At 43.6% G+C, this 24,267-nt stretch overlaps 1 long non-coding RNA gene across 7 annotated transcripts in view; it reads left to right on the top strand.

Annotated features, from left to right (window-relative positions):
- Positions 1–24,267, top strand: part of LOC106506943 (uncharacterized) — a 525,822-nt gene that overhangs the window by 17,061 nt on the left and 484,494 nt on the right. The window contains exon 2 of one of the 7 annotated variants that reach the window (XR_014835276.1): positions 16,577–16,706. The exons of the other annotated variants lie outside the window; for them this stretch is intronic. This is a non-coding gene — a long non-coding RNA (uncharacterized LOC106506943). The remainder of the gene's footprint in view (positions 1–16,576; positions 16,707–24,267) is intronic. 7 annotated transcript variants of the gene reach the window in all.

A 24,267-nucleotide genomic window follows, 5' to 3' on the forward strand; every position in this document is an offset into this window, starting at 1 on the left:
TGAATATATGACATAAATAGATCACAATTTGTAGTTTGAAAAACACTAAGATCTGTGGAGATGCACCGTAATTATTTAATAGATTCCATTGTTGAACTTTTATATTTTTCTAATATTTTGCCATTCATTCTTTTGTTCCTTAAATTGTTCAAGAAATATATATGGAGTGCCTACTACATACCAGGCACTGTTCTAGGTGCTGGGAACGCAGCAGTGATCTAGACAGATCAGGTCTCCATGTTATTGCACTTACAACCTATGGGGGCCAGGGAAACAGGCAATGCACATGCTTAAAGACCAGAAAACACCAAGATGATGTGATGAAGAGTGATGGAGTAGGAACTATTTTAGGTGATATGAGGAAAGGTGTCAGGGGCAGAGGGTGGCATTTAAGCTGGTATTTCAGTACTGAGAAGATACCGTTGAACTACATCTTGAGACGATCTGAGGTCAAGAATCTAGATTGGGAGCACGGCTGGCAGAAAGATCCTAAGGTGGTCAAGGGCTTGGCATGTTTGAGGATCAGAAGGATGGCCAGTCTAACCCCAGAAAAGTAAGCGAGGTAGAAGAGGAAGGGTCCTTAAAGGATGAGGTAAAAAAGGTTGGTAGGGTTCAGATCATCCAGGCCCTTCTATTGCAGACGTGCTCCATCTTTATTTACGTCCACAGGTATGTTTTGAGAGAAAAGCTTACGAAGTGTCTTGAATAGCAAAAGCTGTGAGCAGGGACCATTGGTTGGAAGGGAGACTGAGAAACCCAACGTGTTTTCCTGAATTTTTCTGAATGAAGACTTCTGTGCTGAAGAGCATCCAAGTTCTGTTGGAGGAGCATGGTTCTTTCGCAGCATCTTGTTCTGTCCCAAGTAGATCTTTCATGGGGGATTTTAATCTCCAGGAAATAGGGTATTTGTCTAGTTCACTGACATGCCCTCAGTTCTTAGCACAAGGCTTGAGGTGTTCAATAAATTTGTGTGAAGTAAACAAGTGAATAAATGGACATCCCTCACCCCCAGGCCCATAAGCAAAGGGCAGAGGTAATTCAGTACAAATTTACATTTTCTTAAGTGTGACCCTCTGTCTTCACACCAACAGGGGAGAAAGGCCCTCCATATAAGGAAGGGAGACTATTTCTTTAGCTCCTCTTTGGTGAAGTCACAAATAATTTCTCAGAAGGCATTATTTATTTTACTCGGTCTTTATAAAAAGAAGTGGAACAGCATGACGATTCACCAGCTGCTTTTTGCAATGAAAAAAGACAACACATTGCAATTGCCAGAAACAGATGTTGAAGAGGCCTAGAAATCTTGATTTTTCCACATCAAGGACCCTTGTGGTATATAGAAATAAATTGACAGGGTTATTGGTTTCTTTGAGGTTACTCCATCACGGTGTTAAGAAGGGCTGGTGGGGAACGCCAGCAAAACCAACAGGTTCTGGAGGAGCCGCCAAAGGCAGCCCTTGCCTGCCAGGGGCTCCTGTTGCTTTAGCGCTGACTGGCTCCGTGTAACACAGCCTTCTCCTGCTCTGCTCACTCATCTCCATCATTGCCCCATGTACTAGGTAAACATGGATCGGGCAAACAGAGACATTTTATTCTGGTGGTTAATGAAGGCTTCCCTTAATTGTCTTCCAGTTTTAGAGTAAATGCCTTAGACCTAGTTCTTTGGAATATGGGAAACATTCCAAGAAGCAGCGTAAGGCAAAATATGAGGACTAGGGAGAGATCTCTGAGAGAAACGCACTATCTCCTTGAGGAATTGGAACTTACTAGTGTGGTCACTGGGTTAGAAAACTGCTTTGAACTTCATTGAAATAATTTACCTTCTGGAAAATAAAGACAGCCTGACTATGAGGGGAGGCTTTCTTTCTCTTTTGGCCAAATTGTCCTTTATCATTTTTCAGCTCTTTATCAAAACATAGTATTCATATAGGAAATGCACAGATCGTAAGTGTACCATTTGATGTATTTGCATAAAGTCGACACCCAGATTATGAAACAGAACATGAGAAGCATTCTAGAAGGCCCTGTTGCTGCCATCTTCTAGTCAGGTCCCCCACCAAAGATAACTACTGTTTTGTCTTTTAAACACAATAGATCTATTTTTTTTTTCTGTTTTTAATTATCACGTAAATGGAAACTTGAGGATATACTCATGTGTCTGCCTTCTTTCATTCGACATCATGTTTGTGAAATTCATCCACATTGTTATATGTAGTCACAGTTGAGTTATTCCCATTGACATATAGTCATCCATTGTGTGCATGTACCATAGTTTATTTTTCCTTTCTACTTTTGATGGGCATCTGGGTAGTTTGTAGTTTTTTACTATTACAGCCAGTGCTACTTTAAACATGTCTCTTGGTGAACCTGTGCACCCATTGTTGTTGGGTAGATTCCTAGGAGCGGAATTGCTAGTTTGTGTACATCCCACTGTGGCAGATGCTGTCAGACAGTTCTCCAAAGTGGTTGAACCAATTTGCACTCCGATTAGAGTTCAGGAGACTCTGGCCTGTCATTTTTCGATCATCCCTCCTGACCCCAATACCTTGAGTAACTTCCAGCTGCTGCCACTGTGACTACCTGAAAGTGTGCTTTGACAGAATTTTACTTGAAAAAGGCTGTGCTCTGAAGGAATTTTCCCTGTTTTCTCTTAAGTGGATCCTTTCTGTAGCCACTGCAGTGAAGACTGCTCAGCATCTGCTCAAATATGAAATTGATCTTTGCATAATGTTGGCTGGGATTGGAGGGGCTGAAACTAGAGGAAAGCATTCTGGTTATTGAGATTTGTTTTTCAGGATTATAGTTTCAAAACATCCCAGATTCCCCAGATATTAAAGCTTACAGAAGGAATGAGTCAAAGCCAAACTTGCTTTCTGGGAAGGAATATAAGCAGGTGTTAAAGAGAGTTATGAAAATCAGTATGAATTGTAATTGAGGTTAGACTGTGCGGGTTCAAATCCTGGCTCCATGACCTGCTGTGTGACATTAAGCAGGTTACTTAACATGTCTGTGTCTCAGTTGCCTTGAAGGGAAGGAGCTGAGCAGGGATGTAGTCCAGCTGCAGTCTGGCTTTAGTGTATCCTAAGGTAGCTCTTGGAGCATAAATGGCACCAGAGTTGCCCCATCTTGAAGTAAGGGGGCTGGCCTCTTATACCCCCTTTGTGGTCAGTCATTGGCTGCAGGCCACAGGGGGTAGAGTGCTCTTGGACTAGGGACTCTGCTTCCATTAATTGAGGCCATTCTGCCAGAGAAGGGGACAGCTGTGAGCTCTTAGCAGCCAGCAGCTCACAACAGCCGGGGTCTGGGTGCACCTGCCAAAAAGGGATCTGAGTAGGGGCATCAATACAATCTATTGTTCCTAACCAGGCTTTTATTTGTAGTCAAGTCCGAAGAAGTACAAGACCAGCAATTATTAAATTATTATTATTATTATTATTATTATTATTATTATTATGGTCTTTTTAGGGCCACACTCAACGGCATACAGAGGTTTCTGGGCTAGGGGTTGAGTGGGAGCTGTAGCCGCCGGCCTACACCACAGCCATAGCAATGTGGGATCTGAGCCGTGTCTGTGACCTACACCATAGCTCACGGCAATGCAGGATCCTTAACCCACGGAGCGAGGCCAGGGATCCAATCCTTGTCCTCATGGACACTAGTGGGGTACGTTACCGCTGAGCAATGATGGGAACTCCAAGACCAGAGATTCTGAAGTCTTTTAGAGGTAATGCAGGTTAGCTTCCTGGACATTCTGTCAGGAACAGGATGTTCATGAGCACCCATAAGTTCTAAGAGTCTGTGGCATGAGTGACGAACGTGGGGTGTACACACTTCCACATGAGCAGCTGCCTTGGCACAGGCTTAAAGCATTAAAGCTGCCCTTGTAACCTTGGCTCTTGCACTCAGCTGCTCCCTCCCCTAGGCCTGCTTCTTGGGACGCTTACCTTTCTAGACCACCACTTTAATCTAAGTTTTTCTCTGCCTTCTGGACATCTCCACCCTGTGGGCAAAATGAAAAGAAATGTACAGAGGGCATTATCTATTTGAGGCCCACAGGCCCCGTGGTGCTTCACAGTGACATGTGGCCATACCAACAGCTCATAAGTTAATCAGCATAGAGATAATCTGCCCTTCTGTGTGGGAGATGGAAGCAAGTGACCTCTGCCAGATGTGTGTTTGGTTTCTAGGAGGTGGCTCTGCCGGCCATGGTTCTCTCAGGAGTCAGATTTCCACTCACACAGGATAAAGCAACATTACAGCAGGATGAGTCACTATGGGGACAAATTGGAAGCCGCTTACTTTCCTGACTCTGCACCCAGGGAATGCAGGGGAGCCTGTAAGCACCCTGCTGCTGACAGGGGTGATGAGCCAGTCTCATCCTAACTATACATTTCCTAATTTTAATCAAACCACCTGGGAGAGTTGTCCCTGGGAGGTGAAGTCGAGGAAAGGAAAAGAAGATGTACAGCAGCACTCAGCTGAAATCTGCAGCATGGACCGTTTCTAAACATTGGTTTGTTAGCTAGTAAGTAGCTCATTCATTCATTCATCGCTCGTTCATTCAGCTGTTCTTCAGCAAGTGTCCTCTCTGTGCCAGTTTCTATGTTGTATGACGGACCTGTCAAGAAAATCAGCCACAAAACGAATAACCGTCATTGTGATGCATGTTAAAAGGTTCAACCCAGCCGAAACTGGGAACTTTAGCACGTTGCTCACTATTACTACGAGCAGCGTTGGGAAGTTTTTCTAGCATAGGGACAGCTGCTTCTGACACAGGCGAAGCCCATGGGCCAAACAGAAGGCCAAATCTGCGGAAGAAAATTGGATTTTGCATTCCAGGGCTTGGGATGCAAGGAAGGACCACACGAATGCTTGCCAGTTCATTCGCACGTTCATTTGACACATATCTGAACACGTTGAGGATACACCAACTAGACTCCTTTCTGATTTCTCAGGATTATTTTCATAATCTGTATAGTGGTGTCATTCCTCTCCTCTATCCTCTCTGGGTTGCTCTGCTCAGATAGGCCAGAAGACCAGCTGAGTAGGTGAGACGTTATAAGGAAAGCCTGATGGAAAACCGAAATGATTCCATCAACAAGAACTGCTAATTGTGGTTCCTAATCCTTTCCCCTATGGAGGTTTTAAAGTAGGTAGTGAATTTTCATGTTCCAAGCAGGAGCTTTTGTTTACGTCTTTGCCCCTGAGGAACCACAGGAGAGCTGGCCAATGTTCCATGTGATTGTTGGTCACTATGTGACTCAGTGGTCAGAACATAACTCATGGGACCTAACTCCTGAAGCCTGTGCTTCACCATCAGCTGTCACTTCCTCATTTCTTTTTATGGCTGGTGAATTTGGCTTTTTAGAATGGCATCAGATGAGGCTAGGACAGCCCTAGGTTCAGCATTAGAAGTAAATGAAACTATGTCTAGTCACTTATGATGGAGCATGACAGTGTGAGAAAGAAGAATGTATACATGTATGTGTGACGGGGTCACCATGCTGTGCAGTAGAAAATTGACAGAACACTGTAAACCAGCTATAATGGAAAAACAAAAATCATTGTATTAAAAAAAAAGTAAATGGAGGCAGCATAGGTGAGATAGTGCAGCATACTGGCATAGCAGTAGGAAGAGCAGCAAGAGCAGCAGCAGCAGTGGTAGTAGTAATAGTAATAGCAATAGTAAGAGTAAGAACAGTAACCATTTATTGTACATGTCAAGCTCTGTATTTAGCACTTGGCTGGATTATCTCATTTAATTCTCTCAATAGTCCCAGGATGTAGGTTCTGGCATCATTCTTCAAAAAAGGTCAGTCAAGTTGCCCAGAGTCACATCCATTTAAGTGGTAGACCCAGAACTGGAAGCAAGGTCTGTCTAACTGCAAACCCATTTTCTTAATTATTTCACTTGATCGTCTCTCACGAAAGTGAGCTTTGACATAAAAGAAAAATAAAACTGCCAGTTAAAGCTCTATGACTGTAGTGAGGCCATTTAACCACTTTGTCCTTTGATTTTCTTCTTTGGAAAATGCACACAGCCCAGAGGGGTTGTGAGGATTTAGTGGATTGGTTAATGTAAAGTCTGGCACACAGTAGGTGCTCAATAAGTGACAGTTCCCTTTCTCTTTTGGAAAGCCACTTGGATTGCCTTGCAAGATGGAAATCACAGAAGTGTTGGCTTAAATTAAAGCTTTCCAGTGGTCTGCAACTCACACAGCCTGAGTTTTCTAGCTCAGTAAGGAGGCTAGGGAATATCACAGTCCTCAGCTGGGTGCCTGGGCTGGAGCTTGTTGACAGAAAATGGTTGTTGGTGGGTGACTACTTCCGTTAAATGAAGTAATTAATATGAAACCAAGCGCATGTATTGCCATTTGAGGATTTACTCTGTAATCATGTGATACTGTAGAGAGGAGAGAGCTAAAAAATGAAAACTGTTGGCCAGTAAAAATGTTCAGTTTTTGTAAAGAGCTCCTTGCAGTTTGGGAGACTCTTTCCCTTATTGATTGTTGAAGTTTCCAGAAAGGGAGCCCAGTGACCTCTCATCTACTGTATTATGATTGGGCACTGAGTCATACTCCCACCCTCACCCCCACCTCCAGGTCCCGGTGGCACTCCCTAGCTGGCCTTCTGCCAGATTTTTAAACTAGAACACAGTCATATCCTCAGAAACCTGCTGAGAGCTTCCCGCTGTAGAGGCTGCTTGAGGAGTGCTTGATTAAGCCCTGGCTTTAAGTCATGGCTCTGTGTCAGGCCAGGTGAAACTCCTATCAGTCTCACCAACTGGATTTAGTCTGTGCAAAGAACCAGCTTTAGCTTTGTAGAATTTCTCTATTTACATACATGTTCTTGTGCTTGTGTTTATTATATTCTTCCTTCTACTTTCTTTGAGTTTAATTTGCTGTGTTTTCTCTTCTTGAGATGAATACTGTGATCACTGACTTTCAGCCTTGATTTCTAATTTATGAATTTGGGGCTATAAATTTCCCTGTAATCATTGCTTTATCTGCATCTCACAATTTGTATATATATATATTTTTTTGTCTTTTTGCTATTTCTTTGGGCTGCTCCCGCGGCATATGGAGGTTCCCAGGCTAGGGGTCCAATCGGAGCTGTAGCCACCGGCCTACACCAGAGCCACAGCAACGCGGGATCCGAGCCTCGTCTGCAACCTACACCATAGCTCACGGCAATGCCGGATTGTTAACCCACTGAGCAAGGGCAGGGACCGAACCCGCAACCTCATGGTTCCTAGTCGGATTCGTTAACCACTGTGCCACGACGGGAACTCCCACATCTCACAATTTGTTATGCTTTGTTTTCACTATCACAAAGTTCAAAATATTTTCTAAGTTTTACCGTGATTTCTTCTTTTACCTGAGGATTGTTTACAAGTATATTTAATTTCCAAATATTTGACAATTTTCTAGTTTACTTATTTTTAACTTGGCTTCTAGCTTAATTCAGCTGCGATTAGGGAACACACTCTAAGTGATTTCAGTTGTTTAAAATTTGCTTTAATGTGTTCAGTGGCCCAGGATATATTTAATTCTGATAAATATTTCATGCACACTTGAAATATGTGTCTGTGTGTGTGAGAGAGAGAGAGAATTTTATTTGTATGGTTCAGATCTTCCATGTTGTTCCTGATTTTTTTGCCTGTTTTTTTTTTTTTTTTCTAGAAGTTGTGGAGGGGAATAACTGCAAATGTAGAAATTATAAAAATTATCCAAGTCTCAGAATGAAGCACATATACCTACATTTTTCATTCCTTGGAATTCTTTTAGATAAATCTCTGCTTGCCAGAAAGATGTGTATTTAGGAAAGGTTGGTCCAAAGGCTTGCTGGTGGTCTTAGATTTTCAAGAATAAGAGAATTATGTTAAAATCCACCATGATTGTGCATTTGTCTCTTTCCTGTTTTTTTTCTGCTGTTTTATTTTTATTTATTTATTTATTTATGTTTGCTTTTTTGGGCTGTACCCACAGCACATGGAAGTTCCCAGGCTAGGGATCAAATTGGAGCTGCTGCTGCTGGCCTATGCCACAGCCGCAGCAATGCCAGATCCAAGCTGAGTCTGCTACCTACACTACAGCTCATGGCAACACCGGATCCTTAACCCACTGAGCAAGGCCAGGGATTGAACTTGCATCCTCATGGATACTAGTCAGGTTTGTTACCACTGAGCCACAATTGGAGCTTGCTTATTTTTGTTTTATATTTTGAGATTATGTCATTATGTACATATAGGCTTGTTTTATCTTCCTAGTAGACTGATTCTCTTTTATAAAATGTTCTTTTTTGAGTTCGTGTTGTGGCTTAGTGGGTTAAAAACCTGATACAGTGTCCATGAGGATGTAGGTTTGATTTCTGGCCTCGCTCAGTGGGTTAAGGATCTGGCATTGCTGCAAGCTGCGGTGTAGGTTGCAGATGCAGCTCAGATCTGGTGTTGCTGTGGCATGAGCCTCAGCTGCAGCTCCAATTTGATCCCCAGCCTGGAAACTTTCATATGCCACAGGTGTGGCCTTAAAAAAAAAAGATTAAAAAATGTTTTTTATCTCCTATAATTCTTCTTGCCTTTAAGTCTACTTTGTTTGCTAGTATTATAGCTACACCAGCTTTCTTTTGGTTGATGTTTGCATGGTGTAACTTTTTTCATCCTTTTACTTTCAGCCTCACTATATCTTTCTACAGAAAGGAAGGGCATTGTGCCAGATGCTTCAGAGAATGTCGGCTCACTTTCAAGATGTTTCTCTTCTCTCTGAAATCTTGGCTTCTCAAGTTCTGGCCTCCTGGGTAGCCCTGAACTCCAAGTTTTGTCTCCCCATGCTGTGAGACTTCCAAAAACCCCATTTGGCTTCCCAGTCTCTTAGTTGCCACATTATGCTTGGCTTCTTAAACTCTTGGCCTCAAGTTTCTTACGAATCAGCAGATAGCTCAGTGGGGAAATTGGGTACCGAATGCCAGATTCAGATTCCCCTCAAGCACTTCCCTTCTCTCTGGGATCCTGATTGCTATAGACTGAATGTTTTTGTCCCCCCTCCACAATTCATATATTCAAATCCTAACCCCTGATGTGATGGTATTAGGAAACTTTTGAGAGGTGATTATGTTCTGAGGGCAGAGCCCTCCTGTGCGGGGGTGGGGGGAGGGGGCTCATATAAAAGGGACCCCACAGAGCTCCCGTGCCCCTTCCACCTTGTGAGGACACAACAAGAAGATGGCCATCTATGAACTAAGAAGTAAGCCCTCAGTGGACCCTCAATCTGCTGGTGCCTTGATCTTGGACTTCTTAGAACTGTGAGAAATAAATGTTTGTTATTCAATCCACCTGCCACTATTTTTATTGGAACAGCCTGGGAGGACTAAGACACTGGCCTTTCAGGTCCTTGCTGCTTTGGAAACTCTCTGAGGCCTTTACCCATGGTCTTTGTATTCTTGACCCACTCTTCTAGTCATTCTCATGAAAGGGCTAGTCTGCAAAAAACTACTCCAACCTTATCAGAAGTGGATGCCTGGTAAACATTTTGGATGGTCACTTGATCTGAGTAAGTCTTAGTTTCCACAGTAGTAAGATAGAAGCATATGAGACATACCTCAAGGGGTTATTTTGTGGCTTTGGTATATGTTAAATGTACATTGTAAGCCTAAAAGCGATTTGGACATAAGCTGCTATTATTAAGTCTTTACATGATTGAGGTTCCTGATGAAAAAAATGGTGGTGATTATCCATATGGGGCAGTTTGTTGACATGGCCAAGTCCACCTGGGGGTATGAACAGAAGTGACTTCTGCTGAGAGCTTTGGTTGTTATGACTGTTGAGTTTATCATTCTTTAGTGTGTCAAGTTACCTCCTTGTGGTTGGAAGTCCCAGAACACTATTCCAAACATTTTCTCTGGAGGCCTACTTGAGAATCCAAGGCCATCAGCAAGGCCCTTGGACCACCCTTTCCCAAGTACACAGACTTTTAGCAAGCAGGGATGTAGCTAAAAGAATTTGAAAGACTGGAAAATACAAGTACATGTGCTTCCTTCTGAGATCTGGGCCACTATGATCATTTCTACCCTTTTAATTAAAATCTTAAGATTTATTATCCCTGACTTCTCCCCCTGAGCAAATCTTGCTCAGCTTAGGTAAAATAAGAGTTGCACAACTTGTTGGTCTACCTGAGTAAACATTTGCATCAGCTTCGACTCTTTCTCTTACTGTCCTGACAGTCCTGTACTTACCTACAAGTTGCAGAACTCTCTGGCTTTTTTTCCCCTGTGCAAGGTCTGCATCATCCTTGCAACACAAAGCAGCATTTGTCTAGCCTTTGACTGGTCTTTTTTTCAGAAGACCACTTTAACCTCTTCCCTGCCAAGTGGTGGATGATAAGGGTTGCTTCTGGTCCATTCTGCCTTGCGTTGGAGAAATCACCTTTTTATGCCCATTATCATGTCCACTATTCTGGGAGTCCCAGAATCCTGATGTCTTTTTGTTTATAGGAAATCCACCATGACTTGAATCTGCCATGAAGGTCTGCATAATTCAGTCACTGGTCGGGTCTCAAATACACTTGACCTACAAATGTTAGTTCGGAAGGGATGTCAGTGTGCTTCAGGATCACCCATTAAAACCTGAGCTCCAGTTCCTCAAAAGGAATTGGCTAACAAGCTCCTTGACTGCACTGATGGAACAGAACACCAGACATTATAGGGTGAGAGGGAACGTTTTAGATGCTTAAGTCATGGTTCTTATTCAGAGGGTGTGGAGGTGGGGAAAACACTTTTCAAATGCGAATGTCAGGCTATACCTTAGGCCTGCTGAATCAGAACCCATAGCAGAGGCACCTCTTCCCTTCTCCTTTCCAAAAAAATTATAAGCCCCAGTACCAAAGAACAGAGTGGGTTGAGGGCACTGACATCTGTGAGTGGTAAGTTTGGCACCATTGTGGTTGTGCCAGGATTCAACAGATGTCAAGAATGAAATTATCAGACAAGAAAATTCCTAGGTACAAGAGACCTGGTTTAGCTATACTGTTTTTTCGCTCTGTGTCTGAAAGTAATTGACTTACTCTCTTAAAACAACAATTTCTTAAGTAGGAAATGTGCTAATGAAAATAGATGCTTGATAAAAGTTTAGTGCTTGACTGGTTGGTTCTTGTTGCTGATGCTATTTGTGCTATCAATGAAATGATGAAGAAGTAGGTGTTATTATCTGCAGTGCCTTTGGGGATTCCAGATCAAAACTGGCTGGCTGGTTTAAGGTTGATTTATACTGAATACTTGCTCATTATGCTAACCACAAATCTCATGACTAAGTTGCTTTCCCCTTTCCCCATTCTCAAAACTTTAGGACTACACGCTTACAATTTTTTTTAACTCTCTTGAAAAGAAGTTTGGCGGTATATGCAAATGGGTCTAATTAAAATTTTAGCCTTCTAAAGAAGTTGATAAACTTCTCAAATTTTTTCTGTATCTGGGACAGTTGTCAACATGAAAATATTATTTGGATGAAGTCAGGGGTTCTTTTTTGTTTACCATTGAATTCTCAAGACCCAGCACAATGCCTGGCATGCAGAAGGTCTTCAATGAATATTTGTTAAATGAATGAATTAATAATTAAAGCCTACCTACATGTTTCTGGATAAGTCATGAACTTGTCTCACCCTCTATTTTCTCTCCTATAAAATGGGACTAATAATATTTAACCCTGGGAGCATTTTAAAAAAATAGGGTGAGTGCTGTGATTTGCATCCTGGATCCCCTTTAAAGGATGAAGCACTCATTCCCCCTCCTGTGGGGAGTTTGACAGCTGACAGCTCTCAGCCGACTCCCCCTTTGTAATTTGTCTCAGCTACAAAGAGCCACTTAACCTAAGGTTATGTTCCATGCCTGGCGCATCCCACACCTAGTGACCATCTTGCATAGCTTCAGCCTTCTTCTGCCAACTCAGGATAACTCCGATGAACCATTTTTTTTATTCTTTATTTTATTTTATTTTTTTCCTTTTTAGGGCCACATCTGTTGCATATGGTAGTTCCCAGGCTGGGGGTCAAATCAGAACTACAGCTGTCAGCCTATGCTGCAGCCACAGCCACAGTAACGTGGGATCTGAGCCATGTCTGCTACCTCCACTGCAGCTCATGGCAACTTGGGATCCTTAGCCCTCTGAGCAAGGCCAGAGATTGAACCCAAGTCCTCCTGGATACTAGTCGGGTCCGTTTCCACTGCACCGCAGTGGGAACTCCCAGAGCATTTTAACTCTAGAGCTACCTATGGGATCAGCTGAGGCCTTCAGTTGGAACTGCATCGTAGTCCAATTTCTTCATCTGCCCACTCTTGCTTCTGGCCCCTCCCTTCCCCAGGAGTTGATCCCAAGAGCAGGCCCTAATAAATCTCCTGCATGTTGACCTCTGTCTAAATCTCAAAGCCTGCTTCCCCAGAGTCCAATCAGAAATGGAACATAGCATATGCTAAATAAAACATTGGGTCTGCCAGTCAGAGGAGCCAGGCTCCACTGGATTATATGGCTGTTGTTCCCAGCCCAAGAAGTGGGCTCTTTCATGAGTTCCAACAGCCCTAATAAAAGTATTTTCCATTAAATCCTCGTGGATGAAGGTGAGAGAAGGAGGTGCAATATTGGCCTACTGGCTCTAGTGTTCTAATCAGCAGTGTCATAGGTAAGCAAGTGGACTTTGGAATCAGACAGCCCTGAGTTCAGAGACCAACTCTGCCATCCTCCAGTCATATATCCTTTGACAATTCATCTTTTTTACCCTTAGTTTCTTCATCTACAAAATGGGGCTTCTAAGAATTCCTACCTCTTAGGGTTATTATGTGAGTTGAATGAACTATAAAGTAGGTATGGCTCATAGCCTGGTGCTAGTTAGTGCTTAATAAAAAGAGTTGTTATGGAGTTCTCTTGTGGTGCATTGGGTTAAGGATCTGGCGTGGTCACTGCTTTGGCTCTGGTTGCTGCTGTGGGGTAGGTTCAGTCCCTGGCCTGGGAACTTCCGCATGCTGCAGGGGCAGCCAAAAATTAAAAAAAAATTATTTTTAAATGAAATGTTGGAGTTCCCATCGTGGCTCAGTGGTTAACGAATCCGACTAGGAACCATGAGGTTGCAGGTTCGATCCCTGGCCTTGCTCAGTGGGTTAAGCATCCGGTGTTGCCGTGAGCTGTGGTGTAGGTGGCAGACGCAGCTTGGATCCGGCGTTGCTGTGGCTCTGGCCACAGGGGTCTCCGATTCGACCCCTAGCCTGGGAACCTCCATATGCCACGGGTGTGGCCCTAGAAAAGGCAAAAAGGAAAAAAAAAGTTATTACTGCTGTGATCTGTGGAGATTTATAACATGATCAAGGCCCAGAAGTGACTTTACAGATACAGAGAGCTGGACTCTGTGGGCAATTGTAAACATCTCTGTGGTAGACACGGACGTGTGACCCAGATCCTGCTCCAAGGAAGGACTTTGTGCTGCAGCTGTCAGCTTGGTCAGGGTTTGCCTCAGCTGCAGGAAGCCACTTCAGCCCAAGAACACACCTTTGCCTTGGCAATGACCAAGCGAAAGGAGGGGAATAAAGTCCCAACGGCTTCACCCCAACACAGGACCACTCCCAAACTCCCCAGGAGATGGGGGAATGGGTGGAGATTGTGTTCAGCCTGCATCTCAGTTCAGCTTCTCCCTCTGCCCAATCCTGCTCCCTCCTCCTCCTCCTCCTCTCCATAGCCGTTGCTGCCTCGTAAATATCCTTCACCCTAAACTCCATCTCAGGGTCTGCTTCAAAGAATCCAGCCTACGACAAAGTCTGTAAGCACAATGGAAGGGCACCTCTTCAGGCCCCACTCCCCCATAACCACCCCCCATTCCCTTTGTTCATCCTTTTATCTTTCAATCTCATCCCTTTGTCTGTGTTTTGTACTCTCCATATTCAGAGCATTTCGTTTTAATGGCCTGTTGTACACAGCTTGTCCACGAACTGTCAGGTCGTGGCAGAAGCCTATTTAGACAAGTTGTCAGGTTGAACGGGAGAGGAAAAAAAAATCTTAAATCAATGTGTTTTCGCATGCAATCACACGTGGGCTAATTTATCTGCAGCCGCGTTCTACCCTGCCAGTTTGGCATAAGGGTCCTCAGATGAGGGGGCTGCGAGTTGGCTGATTAACAGAGCGATTTTTATTGGGAGAAGGACAACACAATTGTTTTATGGTAATTATCACCATTTGAACCTGTACACACGCTCATGGGAAAGATTAAAGGAAAGGCTCTGTACGGATGATGGAGCAACTGGAAACAGGCACAGGCTAGAGGGCTAGAACTACTTAGAATATTAACGTTCTCTACCTGGTAAAAAGCCCCTGGAGGCGACAGATTGGCTAACTTTTTAAATAGTCCTTGCACCTTATCTGTAGGACTGAAGGCAAGTACGTTCTGTTTCTAGAGTTGGAAAAACAGCAGGGTAGATTACTAGGGTGACTGACTTGGAGATAACAGCCAAGTCCATTTCAAGGCTAAGAACAGAGCCAGTCTTTCTGAAGGTGGTGAACTAGGCCATTAAACATCCTCCCTTACACGTTATAAAAACCAAAGCCAAAGCCAAACCAAAAAACAAAACACACACACACACAGAGGAGATTTTTAAAAAAAGTATGTTGTGGCTGTGGTGGTTTTAAACTTGAAACACTCCACAAACTATAAAACACTTCCCAGGTGAACTGAAAACTGCAGCTGGGGAAAATAGACTTGGGTATTTTTTTGTTCTTTGCTACTCGATAATTCTCTTTGCATCTTTGTCCATTCCCACTGTCATATCTGAGTTGAGGATGAGGACAGGGCAAGATAGGTGGCACCACGAGGCAAAACAGACAAGCAGAGAGCTGTAAAAATGGTTTACTGACTGGAAATAGCTGTTTTAAGAGTTTGTAGTATATGATTAACTTAAAAGAATCTTACTTAAAATTTGAAGAACAAACTCTTTTGGGTTTGCCACTGCATCTGTGGCTAGAATTAGAAACCCACACTAATGGGGGCCGTGACTTTTGGTGATCTCCCCACTTCTACTACTTTCTCTGCTTCTTATTTGTATCCCCTTTACAAGTAAGAATCATTAAATGCTACCTCTTTTCTCATGCCTGGAACAGGAAAGTGGAAGGGCAGGGGGCATTTCTGACAATCATCTTGTGAAGAAAACCGAGGCTCAGGAATCAAAACAGTTCTCTTTCCCCCAAATGAAGAAGAAAGAGAAATGTCTGGGCATTCTGGAACTCCCATCCAATCAAGAAATGCTCGGCCCAGAATGGAATATTAGAAAGCTGAGCTGCTAAGAGCATTTTAGAGCTCAGAACCCGGCTTCCATTCTGCTACCATTGCTAGAATGTTATAGAAGCACAGATTGCCTAATTGAAAATTAAAACATTTGACATGCAAATGTAAGAGTTTATTTTCCCCCTTTGTAAGGCCACTGAACATTTTTGCTGAGAGAAAATCAATTCTCCATTAGAAGAAGATGCTCAATTTAAACAAAGCATATCCTTTGTTTCATAATTATGGACTTGGAAAGATAAAACTGGCAATGGGATAGGAACCAGACATCTCTCAGCTGCAGCTTCACACCTGAACTGTTTGTTGTTGTTGTTATTGTTTTTAATTTAATCATTAGCTGGTTTCTCTCGATTTGCTACAATTTTCCAGAAAGCAAATTTTGGCCTCCATTTGGTTTCTCTCAGAATCACAAAAGATCATGTATTTACTCTCCAACTTATACGGTGTAGCCAGCCAGTGGCAGGTACTGCGCTGGATGTAGGCAACAGAGAGCTAAAGGCATAGCCGTTGCTCTCAAACTGCAGAGTCTAATACAGGAGTGGACAAGAGAATAATGATTGAGCCAAGGGAGTTATGAGAGCCGGCACTTTCCCAGAGCTTGCTTACTCTCCGCCAGCTGCTAGTGTGAGTGCTTACGGATATTGTTATTTAATCCTCACAGCAACATTATCCGCTCCAGTTTTCATATGGGGAAACCAAGAGGCACAGAGAGGTGGTCGTTTGCCTAAAAATCACGCCACTAGGAAGTGGCAGAGCCAGAATTCAGACTCCGGCAGACAGGTCCAAAGCACGTGCCCTTGCCCTTGATAATGGGAGTTGGAGACGGGGGAGATGGAGATGAGCTTGGGTTGGGGAAAAGGCACGGCAAGCTCGCCAGGAGAGGTGACACAGCAGCCTCAAAAATATTTCGGGGGCTACGTCGAGATGACCATACGTGGAAACATCATGAGTGTGCGAGGCTGAGGGCTGAGGGTCGGGAGAGAGGTCTTCAGGACGTGGCTCTGTGGAAGAAGGGTCCGCAGTGCCCTCGGATGGCAGTGCTGTGAGCCAGTGGTTCCACAGCTGTTGTCTTGGAACCTTAGTGCTCTCTGACACAACAGTGGGCGGCCCGCCAAATAGGGTTCTAGGATCAAATACGTTTGAGGCTTGTTTGGTTCAACAAAGGAAAAGAGGTCTTATTACCTCAGCTTTGCAAGGCCCTTTAACACACCGTCGACACTGTGAAACTCCAGGAGGGGAGGAGAATTTGAGTACCCATTCTTCCTTCATAGAAAGCTGAATGAAGAGCTCGCAGGACAAGAGGGTCCCAGAGAACAGTCTGTGAAAGGATGTCTTGCAGGAGGCGCGGAGAGGCCCAGGCTGGCCGCATCTCTGAGGCCTGCTCTGCCCCTTGACTGCGTGGTAAGGGAAGCCCTGCATTGGGCGGGGGGTGGTGGGCGGTGGGTTTGGTGTTGAGTGCCTTTTAATTTGCCGGTGACCCAGCTTGGGTCTGATTGCTTGAGTCCTTTCTCTGCTCCCTGCTCCGTTGGTCTCTGGCTTCGTCCTCCAGGTTATGGACTGCTTTAGTTCACCTGCCAGGACCTGTGGAGACCTCCTCCTCCAGCAGAGCCTGACTTTGTTGGACTTGGCCTTTGAACACGAGGAACCTGTTAACCTTAACCTGCAAGTCGGCTTAGCTTCTTCTGCCGGTTTTTCCTAATTAAACCTGCCCTATCCCCCTGCCCCTTCCTTCCTCCTTTCCTCTCTCCCTCTTTCCCTTCCACCCTTTCCTCCTCGGACCTTGACTGTGCACGTTCTGTGGGCATCACAGTGTTGGAGGTTTTAGTGCAGTCTGTCATGACTTACAACTCATATCAAAGTTCCGAACCAACTGGCTAAACTCAGGTCACATGCCTGCCTCCCAGCTGGGGTGGGGGACATAGTTATTGTAAGGGGCATGCATGAGGGGTCTTGTGAAGGACTCTAGATGAGTAATATATCCTTCACATATGTTTTCCAAATGTGTGTAGATCCTTTGGCGATTAATAAAACATTATGTGTGGATACTATTAGGATTCACAAAATATATCTTAATTTATATGAATTAACATTGCTTTTGGTGTTATGTATTTTTTAATCAAAGCATACCATAAGTACTATTATCTTGTTGGTGTCTATTGATTCTTTTTATATTGAAAGGGGGTCCTTTATCCCACCTATGCCTGACTTTGGAGTCAGCCAAACTTGGGTTGAAATCCCACTTCTGTCATATATCAGCTGGGTGACTAGTTTGGGCAAGTTGCTTAACTTTGAAAACTTTAATTTCCTTAGCTGAAAATGGGACTTATCATACCTGCTTCAGGGTTTCTGTGGAGACAAAATGAAGTAATAAATCATCTAACAAGTTTCATGGTTGCTTAATAAGTAATTATTGACGTTGTTATGAAAAAATAGAAAGGAGGAGCAGAGTGGCAAAAGGACATTAGGCACGAGCTGGTTAGGAGATGGGGATACAGAGGGAGATGAGAAACAGCTTTCTCTGCCATTACACACCCCCTACCATATCTTTGATTCTTGTGAGGTTTAGCATAAACTCATTAACTGGAACAATAACCAACATACTGCCAAGTGTGCTGACCAGTGCTAGGAGATACTTGTATTCTGGCTACCCCACACCTGAGCCCCCTTCCTGTATTCCTGGGTGGAGTTTGGTGGGAGACAGGGAGGTGGGTGGCACCCATTGTTTAGTGGTGACCTCCTCCAGTGGCAGTGTTCAGAGGTGGCAGTGCCTGGGATTCTTTACCAGGCTGGTCTTGTAGCAGGACCCTATACAGGTTGGCAGTCACTCATCTCCTCTTCTGGCTTTTTGATCAAGTTCCCCTTCAGCTTCAGTTCTCTAGGGTCAGTTTCTGGGGTTTGCAACCTAGAGCTGCCTGGTACACCCAGGATGTAGACTCCATCTCCTTGGGCTCATCTTGGATATCAGGCTCCAGACCTGATGGCCAAACTGGGAACTTTCTGCCCAGCCCCGTTTACATTGCAGAGACCTTGTGAACAGCATTCTCTCCTGGTTCCCCAGTCTGTCTGCTGGCGTGGTTGGTGGCAGAAACCCCACCACGCCACATTTCTTGTCTGTCTCTCCGTGTCTGACCTTTTCTAGCTGAGATGGTGGGGGGTGGGGTGGGGGTAGCAGCGGAGGAATGACTGCAAAGGCTGCCAAGGGCCGTGCATAGCAAGGTCCTGACTGGTGGCTCTGTTCTACTGCTGAGTTATCTTTGTAGGGTCACTTCATTGCAGAGATGACAGCAGTTAAAGCCATGTGTCTGGTGGGAGATAATGCTGGTTCTCACTACTCTGTCCTCTCCTCCCTCCCTACACACATTGTATCCCAGGAGTCAGCCCTCCAGATGACCTGTGCACGTCCCACTCCAGCTCACACGGTGGCTTGTTGTGGGAAAGGACAAGGCAAGGGTGAGTGCCGCTCGAAAATCTCAGGCTCCCTGCAAGTGCTCTACGGAGCCCGAGCCCGCACGCCTGCAAAGCACTCTCGTTTTGTTTTCGCATTTCAGATGTTAATTATAAGGAAGAGAATTAGGCATATAAAACAAATTACATTGGCAGCGTTTGCTTCACTTGTGCACCACGGGGCCCAGGCGCCCCTAATGAGATGTGACTACAGATCATCGTGCTTCCTGCAAACAGCCAATTGCTTCTAATGTGGCAGAGCCTTCCTTGTGTTGCCTGAGAATTAGCCACAGGTGTAGCATTTGACTTGGGTGAGCGTCACCTGCCCAGGGAAGTGTGGTTCGGTCAACAGCAGGAAGAGGAAGGGGGAGAGAGAGAAAGAGAGGCAGGCACCCAAGGCTTTAGGGCTTCCTCATACTTTCCACTAGCTGCTCCTCCTCCAACCCCCACAGCCACCCCAAATAAATGCAAAAGCCAAGATAAAAGAGTTTATCTCTGTCCTTTCTATAGAAAGCACTTCTGCAGCTGCCACAAGATGCAGGCAGTGAGTGGTGTGTGTGTGTGTGTGTGTGTTTTATCAGCATTTAATAATATTAATGTCCTCAGCAGAGAGCAAACATGCATTCTACCATGGGTCGAAAACCGTTTGTGGGCTAATTGGAAAACATTACTTAATGTTTTCTTTAATTAGAATTAATTACAAGACCCTAGTAAAGAAATAAGTCTATACGTGAGATCCTGAGACCTCACACTGTGATGTGAAATTTCCCTAAGGGAGTTTGTCCTAAGAGAGTACCTCTGGCAGCCTATGGAATATGTGTACCTAAATAGCTTTCTTCCCTGTGAACAGAAACCTTCCGACAGTACTGAGATCAGCACAGGTAAAATTGGCTTACTGGCTTAAAAAAAAGGAGAAATATGATACTGGGTCAGAGAGGCCCTCTTGGAGAAGGGATGTGATTTCTTGGACCAACCAGCTACTAATGGTTATGGGCTCTGGAGCCTCAGTTCTTTTGTCTGTAAACTGAAGGAGTTGAACTAGAGTTTTCTAAAGTTCTTCAAGCTTGAACATTGTTCATTTCCTACCCCAAGATTTTGTCTTGAAATTGGTAACTGAGACAGCAGAATTGGGGGAGGAGGCAAACTTTTTGAAATTAAGAATGAAACAGTCCCAGAGATGTTATTTTGATTGGAGTTTCAACTTTGTGTAGGGATAGTCAATGTATTTATCTATGGAAACTGATTTTTTTTTTTTTTTTTTTTTTTTTTAGTGGCCACACCAGTGGCATATGGAAGTTCCCAGGTCAGGGATTGAATCCGAGCTGCAGCTGCCACCCACACTACAGCTGCAGCAACGCCGGATCCTTTAAACCACCACGCTAGGCTGGGGATTGAACCCACACCCCTGCAACGACCTGAGCCACTGCAGATAGATTCTTAACCCACTATGCCACAACAGGAACTCCTGGGAACTGATTTTTTAAGGGAGCAACACAGTAATTCTTGAGCTGAGTCAAATGTGCAGTTCCTTTGGGAACAACCAGTTAGCAACCCTGACTACATATGAGTTTGGATGAATCAAGCTATAGTCTGCAAAACCATATGTGCATGTAGACACAACCATCATGTGCTATAAAATTCTCCCAAACCATGTTCTGAGAACTAGAAGTGTTCTGTGATCTGTAACTGTGGGTGAAGTGGAGAAGGGGGGCAATCTTTTTTTTTTTTTAATTTAATTTAATTTTTTTTTTTGCCTGTGCCCTTGGCACACAGAAGTTCCTGGGCCAGGGGTCGAACCTGCGCCATAGCAGTGCAGTGACAACATCTGATCTTTAACTAGCTGTGCCACAGAAGAACTCCGAGTCTATGGTTAAATAAGCTTTGGGAGTGCTGAATCAAATTAAGTTACACAGGTTTCTTCATAATAGGATCCTTAGAGCATTTGTCATGCCAAGGGGCTTTGCTACTTTCCTGGGACAGGCAGTTTGCAGCGTCCGATCTTATTTGACTTTTGAACCCTTTTTTATGGGCATGTCAACAATTCATGAAAGACCAGTGTTCTTCAGAATTAGTTTGAGAAATCACATGCTATGCAATTAGAACAGGTTATTTCAGTATTTCAGCCGAAAGTCCAAGCAAAACAAGCATAGAAGACAGAATAAACTAGAAAAATACAGAAAAAAATGGGGACTTTGATCAATTTCCTTAGGGATAGGATTCAAATCCTATGAAAGAATCTGCCAATACGAATCAGAATAATTATTCAGTTAGATTAAGTGCCATCAAATGATCTCTTCTAAGTAGCTAATGCAAAACCCAATGATATGTTAAGTAAATTTGGTTTCTTTAAAAGATGTACGATTCTGTTTTGCTCTTAGAAGGTTTTTAAGTTGTATCACTTAGAGAGCTATAGAAAAGCTATATGATTGATAACAATTTTATTTTTCCATTTTAATAGCTAGTAAAGCAAAATCTATTCATGTAAAGAAGGAATCCTATTTTCTTTGTGCTAAGAAAATAGCAAGTAAATTTCCAAGTGTCATGAAGGGAATGGTGAGTATGATGTTCTTGTGATTATTAATGTGAGTTAGGTATGACACATCCCAAGAAAATCTGTTTTGTAAATGACCATTAAACAAGGCCTCCTCTAGGAGTTCCCATTGTGGCTCAGTGGTTAATGAACTCAACTAGGATCCTTGAGGACTTGGGTTCAATCCCTGACCTCACTCGGTGGGTTAAGGATCTGGTGTGGCCGTGCCTGTGGCGCAGGCTGGCAACTGCAGCTCCGATTAGATCCCTGGCCTGGGAACTTCCATATGCCATGGGTGCGGCCCTAAAAAGACAAAAGACAAAATAAAATAAAATAAAATAAGGCCTCTTCTAGAGAACAAAGATGACCCCTGGAATGTAGTTAGCAAGACAATAAATGTGTAAGAAGCAGACGTCTCCAGAATAAGGATATTTCTTATGTGGGTGGGAAATTGTCTCTTCCAAAAGTCATGAGATTATGTCCATCAACAGAACATATGCCTCAGGAAGAAATCTTCAAGTGGGTAAAAAATTTCATTCTGGGCTTAAAGAATTTGTGTACTTATTTGTTAGAAATGCCATATACAACTCAATTTATGATTTTTTATTTTGATGAACGATATGTCTTTGTTCCTCCTTCTTCTTCTCTTTTCTACGTTGCTTAGCACCCATTATCAGTGATGTCAGGAAGGAGAAAAAAAAAGGGATTAAAAAATACCACAGAATAATTTATCAGGAGTACTTCCTGAATGCACTGTAATTTTGCTCTCAAGTAGGAATTTTAAACCTTCACTGAGTGATTCTTTGTCTCCCGGGAAAAGGAGGTTTCCTTTGCAGGGTGGGTCAGCGCTCCGTCTGCCTCACACCAGACCATCCCTCATCGTAACTGTGACTATTATGCTTCTAGTTGAAAAGACACTGGATTTATGCTGTACAGCACGGGCAAATGGGACACCGGACTGTAAAGTTTGATTGATGGGATTCGCAGGAGGCCGTCTGAATCCCGCTGAGGCCGGTGGCTGGTGTTCCCTAATCCCTGCAGCAAGCTGCCGTGGTGGGGCTGAGCTGGGCCACTTCGGGTGGCCTGCACTTCTCAGCCTCGCTCAGCTTAGCTGTGGTGACACAGGCCAGGGGCAGCAGCAGCTGTTTGGGGCTGTACACTAACCTCGTATGACAGATACCTTTGCCACCGGCTGCTGCGTCCCAGCAGTTGAATCATAACTAGAAACAGTGGGGAAACCACCCTTCTACTCCAGAGGAGACTGCAGAGGTGAGGTCTGACTTGTATTTCATATTAGAATGAAAAGATGGTTACATGCCAGCAGGATATTAAAACTAGAAATACTATAAAAGATGAGTTGGCAAACAGTGCTTCCTCAGAGAAACCTTTTCTTATGCCCCAGACTAGGTGAGGACCCTCTGTTATATAAGGCCTTGAATTCTTCCTTTGTGGCACTCACTGGTGTTGTCATAAATTAATCCATTATTTAAGGAATTATTTTGGTTCTCAAATATTTAAAGTGAATTCCACGTGAGTACAGGCCCCTTTGTCTTTCTCCCTAACTCTCCGAGCAAAATGCCATTCTAGCCCTGCCTTCCCCTCTACTCCCCTCCTCGTCCTTCCCTTCCCCTTCTCTTTGTAATTTCACTCTAAAGCCATTAGGTGGGTAGAGAAGGCTAGGTGTCCATGGTGGAAAGGGGGGCAAGTGGGGAGGCCTAGTTATCAGAGCCCTAGTAGGGGAAGGAGGCCATTCAGGCCCTCATACGGCCAAAGGATGGGCTCATTTAACTTGTGTCCCCTAACAGGGAACTCTTGGCCTACTCAGCCACTTTGGGAAGGGGGAGAGGGCCATCAAATTATGAGTGCAATTAGATAAAACAGCTGTTAGATTGATTTCTTTTCATTGTTTCGACCAGATCTTGTGGCATCGTAGAGACAGATCATTAGTTAATTTAGTTTGATGGCCAGTAGTGTCTGTGATAATTGAATTTTTGACTGGATGTTTGGGAATCATAAAAAGATATGTATATATGTGTGTGTGTATTTGTGTGTGTGTGTGTGTGTGTGTGTGTGTAGGACCGCAGAGTTTGAAACCAGACAGATTCAGCTTTAAACCTCAGTTTCCTCATTAATACAATAGGATTGATGATACATTTGCTTGGTGATTATATAAAACAAGCTGTCTATATTCATTCATTGTAGACTCTTGCATAACATGCTCAAACATGGGGTGCTTCATATTTTTTGTGCCATGGACCCCCTTGACAGACAGTCTTGTGAAGCCAGTGGATTCCTTCTCCGAAGAATGTTTTTAAAATGCTTCAGATAGAGAACAGACTTGTAGTTGTCGAGGAAGAGGGGAAGGGAGTGGGATGGACTGGGAGTTTGGGGTTACTGGATGCAAACTCTTACATGTAGAAAGGGTAAACTGCAGGGTCCTACTGTACAACACAGGAAACTATATCCAATCTCTTGGGCTAGATCATGATGGAAGATAATATAAGAAAAATAATGTGTATATATATATATATGTATGACGGGGTCACTTTGCTCTACAGCAGAAATTGGCACAATACTGTAAATCAACTGTACTTAAAAAAGAGGAAAAACTAAAAAAAAGTGCTTCCGAAATACACAGAAATAAAAAGGGAGCCAATTGTATTGAAATACAGTTATCAAAATATTAGTAAACACATTTGTGATATTAACAATTTGTATCTTCTATTGATAAATTCAATGGTAAGATCTCGTGACAGATCCAATAACTGCCGTAGTTTTGAGGAAGAGATGAACACAAATGTTGAGATATTCGGAACAACTGTAATGATACAAATGAATCCGTGACATTTATTGGTAGCAAAGACACAGCTACTACTAATAACACTGCAGTCTGTTTCCTACATTCATAAAGAAAATGCTACATTTTAGTTAGAAGTTACGAGTATACACATGGCAGACTTTTCCCATCTAGGTTCACAGACCTCTGAA

Source organism: Sus scrofa, chromosome X (genome assembly GCF_054392235.1).
Source record: "Sus scrofa isolate SSC_HxYL_T2T_F1_AM1 chromosome X, Sscrofa_HxYL_maternal_Yorkshire_Landrace_v2.0, whole genome shotgun sequence".
In the NCBI taxonomy this organism is placed as follows: Eukaryota; Metazoa; Chordata; class Mammalia; order Artiodactyla; family Suidae; genus Sus; species Sus scrofa.